Here is a 7,232-nt window from a genome sequence, read left to right as displayed (position 1 = left end):
GAAGCGAACCTGAATGTGAAAAAGCATCACTGACGGTTTTACATTTCTTAGCCGACAAGGGGCACAAAGTGTCCCCTTCGAAGCTGCAATTCTGTGTCCAGCAAGTTGTGTACCTTGGGCACTTGCTGTCCAAGGGGGGAAGACAGCTTACACCCGACCGTATCCAGTTAATTGTTAACATGCCGCCACCCAAGACACAAAAGGAGGTACGGGCATTCATAGGCCTCACTTCGTACTGTAGGCAGTGGATCCCTCAATATGCATTTCTAGCGAAACCACTCATTCAGTTGACAACACAGGAGGCAGCGACATCGACTGTCCTCCCTTGGACTCAGGAACATACACAAGCTTTTGAAAGCTTAAAGAAAGCTTTATGCCAAGCACCTGTTTTAGCAACGCCATGTTACAGCAAACGTTTTACACTTTTTGTTACAGAACGTGAAGGTACTGCTTTGTCAGTACTCGCGCAGGAACAAGCAGGATCACACAAGCCATGTGCTTATTTTTCTAGTACATTAGACCCCGTAGCTCAGGCTCTTCCTGCGTGCCTGAAATCAGTCGCAGCAACAGCTTTAGCAATCAGACAAAGCGATGCCATAGTGTTAGGACATCAATTGACAGTACAAGTACCCCACGCAGTAGAGGTTCTCTTGAACCGGACCCAAACACAACACTTGACTATAGCAAGACTGACGGGTTATGAATTGACATTGTTCCAGCCACACATAGAAATCAGACGTTGTAGTACATTAAATCCTGCCACACTTTTGCCATTAAGTGGAACAGACCCATTGGCACATGATTGTATTGAAGTTATTACTGTTACGACGAAACCCAGACAAGACTTGACAGATATTCCATTATCAGATCCAGACCTAACATTGTATGTAGATGGTTCATGCATGAGAACAAACACAGGAGAGTTAGTGGCCGCTTATGCAGTCACAACAGACACAGAAGTTATTGAAACAAATTGTATCGATACCTTGTCAGCTCAAGCAGCAGAGCTTATCGCTCTGACACAAGCCTGTATTCAAGCCAAAAATAAGAAAGTCAACATATACACAGATTCACGTTATGCATTCGGAGTCGTCCATGACTTCGGCGTACTTTGGCGAGAGAGAGGTTATTTAACTTCTCACGGTGCCCACATCCAGCACGGTCCCCTTATTCAAGCTCTGTTAGATGCAATACATCTGCCGACTGCAATATCGATTATGAAGTGTAAAGCCCATACAAAAGTGACTGACATTATTTCTCAGGGTAACGACCTAGCTGACAGAACAGCTAAACAGACTGCTCAGAATCAGACTCATCCAACTGACACGACAAAGACAATAGTTCCGACACCAACACACTGCATGACAGTTAAGGATCCCGCCCTTGATGTAATTGACATACAGACACATGCTACACCAGAAGAAATAAAGAGATGGACTGAATTAGGAGGGATCCAAACGGATCAAGGATGGATGACGAAGGGAAAATCTATATGGTTTCTCCCCGACTCAATGGTTCAAGTCATCATTAACACAATACATAGTCCAGCGCACCTAGGAGAGAAAGCTATGCTAGACAGTATTCAACACATTTGGTTCAATAAACACTTGCGAGCAGCAGCTAAACAGAAAGTACGTACCTGTATGATTTGTTGTCAGTTCAATCCAGGAAAAGGCGTACCTGTAGAACAGGGTGGATTTCAACCCCCCGATCACCCTTTTGAAGTCCTCCAGATGGATTATATCCAGATGGAACGATGTCGAGGATTCAAATATGTCCTCGTAGTTGTATGCGCTCTTTCCCGGTGGACAGAGGTGTATCCCGTCTCAGATTACACTGCCCCGACTACTGCCAAACAGTTAGTTCGAGAATTCTTCCCACGGTATGGTTTGCCCCGTATCGTGTACTCAGATAATGGCCAGCCGTTCTCATCCGAGCTAATGAAACATGTTTCACTTCTGTTAGGCTACCAATGGAAATTCCACTGTGTCCGACATCCCGAGGCAGCAGGTCTCGTGGAGCGACATAATCAAACTCTGAAAATTAGACTGTCCAAAGTATGTAGAGAAAAAGGTGTCGACTGGATAGTAGCTTTACCGGTTGCGCTCTTTTACATGAGAATGGTAGCACACTCTCGAACAGGGCTATCCCCGTATGAGGTGATCTTCGGTAGACCACCAAATATGTGGGGGACGCCTATACCTCGTAAAATAACTGATGTTGACTGTAATATGCTGACAGATTACCTGGCTTCCTTGATGTCTGCACTACAATCTTGTCGTTCACAGGTAGCGGCAGCTTTTCCCGATAACACTGAGGTGAAGCCCCATGACGTGGTTCCGGGAGATATTGTACTTGTAAGGAACTTCGACAGAAGGAACCCGCTGGAGCCTCGCTGGCAGTCGCCTAAACTCGTCTTATTGACCACAAGGACAGCTGTGAAGATTGAGGGACGTAAAGGGTGGTTGCACTCGAGCCATATCAAAAAACTTCATGGACTATCATCCGACTTGAATTATCAGCCCTGCATTCCCTCACAGACTGACTCAAAACTCCCCCTGGTTGACAAGACAGAAAAAGAAAACTATAAACTGAAACTAAGGTCTAGCAAGTCAGACAATTTGATTGTTTAAGTCCTCTCCAAGGTGAATCGGTTGAATTTGTCTCTGACATGTATCCTCTAGACCGAAATAGAGAGAGAAATAGACAGAAACAGCTCAAGAAACATGCGTACTGTAAATCACTTCGTAGTCACTGCATAGTGACATTGTTAATTATGTTTTTTCTAAGTCTTCTGATTATCATTGCCAGTATATTATTACACATGTATTACCCTATTTCCAAGCGTGCTTTCAATGCTACTGCCGAACATTCTTTTAGCGAATTACCCCCGCATGAGTTGTCCTATAGATTTGCGCTGCGCAACAACACATTCATTAGTATGTTACATCATTCTCATCAGACCAGCAATGCTACAAATTGTTGGATATGTGGCCGACTCCCTCCCTATCAGAAATATAGGGGAGTTCTGCCCCTCTTTCCGTATCCATTCACACACAATGGCTCCTGTGGAGCATGGTTTAGTTTGATTAATTCCCTAGATTCAAATTCAGTAGTTTATCAAGACAACTGGGTTTGGGGAAACCTGAACCTAGTTTTACTTAAAGTCTGCTACCCTAACAAGGAGGGACTTCCCAAAAGAACAGGAACTGATCTAGAAAATGAAGTATATGGATTAGGTAACTTTACACTTAATCTCATGATCCTGAATGTTGAATCCGAAGCTACACCAATCTTGCCCGCTATGTCAGTATTTCCAGCTAGAGGCGAATTATGTGTAAGAAAGAATGGTTCAATACACATGGGCCATAGTAAATGTACCACTGTAATAGAATTCAGTGATAAAGGCAAGTCTACATTTAGAGCTTCTCGTCACTCCTACTTCATCTGTGGTCACACCGCATACATACGCCTACCCCTAGATTGGGATGGTACCTGTTACATTGCATTCCTTCTGCCACCTGTTTTCCTAGCCCCGCCTGATTACCATAGGAATACCCATTTAGTACACAATAGACAGCAGAGAGATCTCCCGATTGTCGACTACACCGAAACAGCATGGGAGCAATACACAGATTTCAATAAAGGTTTCTTTCCCTACATAGGTACAGTCACTAATAGTAAGCTGATACGTAGATTAACTAGAACCCTTGAAGCAGTAGTGAATGAAACTACTTCCGCCTTAGGCAACTTAACAGAGGAGCAGTCTGCGATGCGGATTGTTGTTCTTCAAAATCGTCTTGTCCTTGACGTCATTCTGGCCGATAGGGGCGGAGCTTGTAGGGTCATCAGGTCAAGTTGCTGTGTTTTCATACCAGAAAACGCGCCGTCAGTATATAAGGCCATAACTCGACTTCATAAGATCGTAAGCCAGATACACCAGAATCCAGGCACCTGGACTTGGTCCGGTTGGTTCTGGAGTGTGTTGTCAGCCTGGGGATGGAGGATCCTATCCTTCCTAGGTATTGGCTTTCTCATACTATTCAGTTGTTGCTTATGTCTACAATGTGGGCCAGCGATTTGTGGTCTGTGTGCCACATCGTGTATCCCGCCTTCAAATTTTCATTCAAGAGTCCGGAAGAAGAAAGAAGAACAAATGATGCTATATGAACAGATTGATGGATTGATGAAGATGGATATTTCATAAGGGTCCGTAGGGGACAAGGAGGGAATGAGGAAATATGAATTTTATGACCAGTTATGTCCCCTATCTTAGACCCCAACGGCTCCATGTACATGCTACAAGTACATGTATGTTCCCTCCAGTTCCAGCTATGAAGACGCAAATGCATGTGCGTCCAACGTCAACATGTCCTCTTTCAGATCCGCCATGAATGGGTCAAATATTCCATTCCTAAGTATGATTGGCCACCGACTTTATATGGTTCACTTTTCTAGTTTTACAGTTCAGGCGAGTAGGCCCTGAATTCTGTCATCAAGCCTTTTCCTGCTTCTGCCTCTGAAATGCTCCAGCCTGGACCTGCATCCGTGTCCATGAACTTTGTCTTACTCTCTGCGCGGCTAACGGTGCCTGACGCGGCCTGTCGCCTGCCAAAAACTGTATTCAGCCTTCAAGTTATCTGCTCCGCTCCTCATCCAATGCATTCCTGTCTAGTAGTTTAGGTAAACATCCTTCCAGCTACCGAGCAAAGGGCCCGGCCTCGCTGTCTTTATGCAAGTAATTCATAGCCCCTGTTACCATGGAAGATTCCTGCCCCCTCGCATCTCATGTAGACACATAGACGCTTGTACATGCACTAACAGTCAGTATAGAATAGATTCCGTCCGAGAGACCTTTCCTTTTGGATAAAACAGTTCCTTAAACAAAGATATTAGATACGATTTGGGATTAGGTTGACCTGACCCCCCAGACTTCTGTCTCCACATGTAGAGCTAAATGTCAATTCCCCTTCACCCTCTAGTTGCACGTCAATCACACGTCATGCGGCTGCGCGCGCATCTCTGCCAAATATTTCTGCTGACACTGCAGGATTCTCTTATGGATCCACCCACTTGTGACATCATTTTAAATGACGTTTCTAGTATACGCCTGTATTTACGCCTATTTTCATTACGTATGTGTATTCTTATCTGTATTATCAGCTGTTACGCCTCCTGCATCTGTCTTAATGCAATGCTTTTCATATATATATTGTTACTTGTCAATAATGTATTGCCTATCCCTTCCTGAACCTTCGTGGTGATGGAATATGATTGCCTGGTTCGAACCATAATTCCTTTGTAAGGAATAAAGCCCTTTTCAGAACCTCTAATACCACGGATTCTGCCTCTTATTTTGACTGAGTTATTCTTACTAGACTTTACCGCATAAAAAATAGTACAGGTAATTTAAATATTTACCACATAAATTGGCGCCCGAACAGGGACACTTTCTCATCTCACGCGCCGGAGGTGCGTTGCAGGCCCGGTCTCCTGCCACAGCTGGACGGACAAAAACGCGTACCCGCAGGATTTCCTGTATCTCCCTCCGGCCAAGCGGGGGTGACTGAGGCTGCGATCAACACCCAGACGAGGCGGTGAGAAGTGCGAAGTATCCCGACCAGAGCCTAGCTGAGAGAGCAAGATCCGAGGTATACAGAGGCCCACCAGGTTCCGAAGTTCCGAGTCGAGTCGAGTCCAGTCCGGTCCAGTTCAGTTCAGTTCCGAGGCCTTCCGTTCCGTGCTACCCGGTGAGTACCGTTGCTGGGGAGGCAGTTAGACGTGCACATTAATTTGTGCCGGTCCTGACGGGTTTGGGTACACAGATCCGGTCTGCACTGTTTTAGCAGTGTATCTGTACTGTTTAGCAGTATATCCAGTATGTTCATGTATATAATTCAGTATTATCTAGTATTAGTATCATGTCAGTAACTAGTTTTCTTCTAATTATCATTGTTCGTTAAATGTTAAATGTTAAATGTTTTACTGTGTTCAAAAATTGTGGTATGAATGAGTGTTCATTATTGTGTTTATTGTATTAATTGTGTTCAAGTCCAGTTCAAGTAAGAATCAAGTAGCAAGGTTTAAAGATGCCGTTCTTTTCAAAATTAAGACAAATCAAAACTAGAAAAGGAGTACTCGAAGAAGCTGTTCCCATTCCACCTAGGGACACTCCAGGGTATTTTATGTATCATAAACATGGCCTAGATGCCGTATTATATCTTGACTTATGGGTGGACTACACCAAGGATCTAGCAGAAAGTCAGAGGTGGCCCGCAGCTGGGACATGGGATGCAGATTGCATCATGAGAGTAGAAGAAGAATTATGGAAAAAGAAAGCCAGACAGTCACAGAAAGATGCCATTGAGTTATGGCGTAAAGAATCGCATAGGCGCACAGAGAAAGCGCTCAGACAGGAAGAGAAAAGTAGGGAGAACTCAAATAAAGCCCGAGAAGACGTATTAGTTAAGGAAGGTATCCGAGTAAAAACAGAACAAGTAGACAGACAACGAAACACTCTTATGAATGGTATGTATCCTCTTTTGGCCGAAGGTTTGCCTAAGGCCACCCCGGAAATACCGAGAGATTTGCCACCCCCATTACTCCCGATTAAAGCACATCCTAAGACCGCAAAAGACATTTTCCTTTCCTCCTATTTAGACGATGTAGCTCCCGAATATGTTAACGCTCCACCACACACGCCACCTGTCGATGGTGCTCAACCCCGAGAACATCCGCCCCCAACTCCGCAACCACAAACTCCTCCGCATATTCCAATAGGTCCATTTGTTTCCACCACTTTTCCTGCATCCACAGTTTCTACCTTACATCCCACAAATCCTTTTGTGCCTAGCACCTCAGAAGGTGCGACAGGAGGTGCGGCAGCAATTTTTGCCACGCCACCATCACGAAGCAAATCGTCTCTTAGAGATTTAGCAAACCAACGTACACCCCAAATAGCAACGTCCGACATGTTTAAAGAACATCTTGTAGATTGTAGATATGATCCAGTGCCCGGTAAAAATGACAGAATGCTGCTATCATCACTACGTATACGACGAGCTTCAATATATTTAACGACGCTACCAGGAATGATTAAACATTTAGACAATATATATCGCTTTGTCCAAACAGGGCAAGGCCCTGAAAGTATTGACGAAGCCATGGAATACCAGAAAGCGGATATACAGAGACAACTGTTACGTTTCTTCATAAACTGCTTGATCAGAGAC

This window comes from Triturus cristatus, chromosome 3_1 (assembly GCF_964204655.1).
Source record: "Triturus cristatus chromosome 3_1, aTriCri1.1, whole genome shotgun sequence".
Classification (NCBI taxonomy): domain Eukaryota; kingdom Metazoa; phylum Chordata; class Amphibia; order Caudata; family Salamandridae; genus Triturus; species Triturus cristatus.
This window is presented reverse-complemented; position numbering follows the sequence as displayed.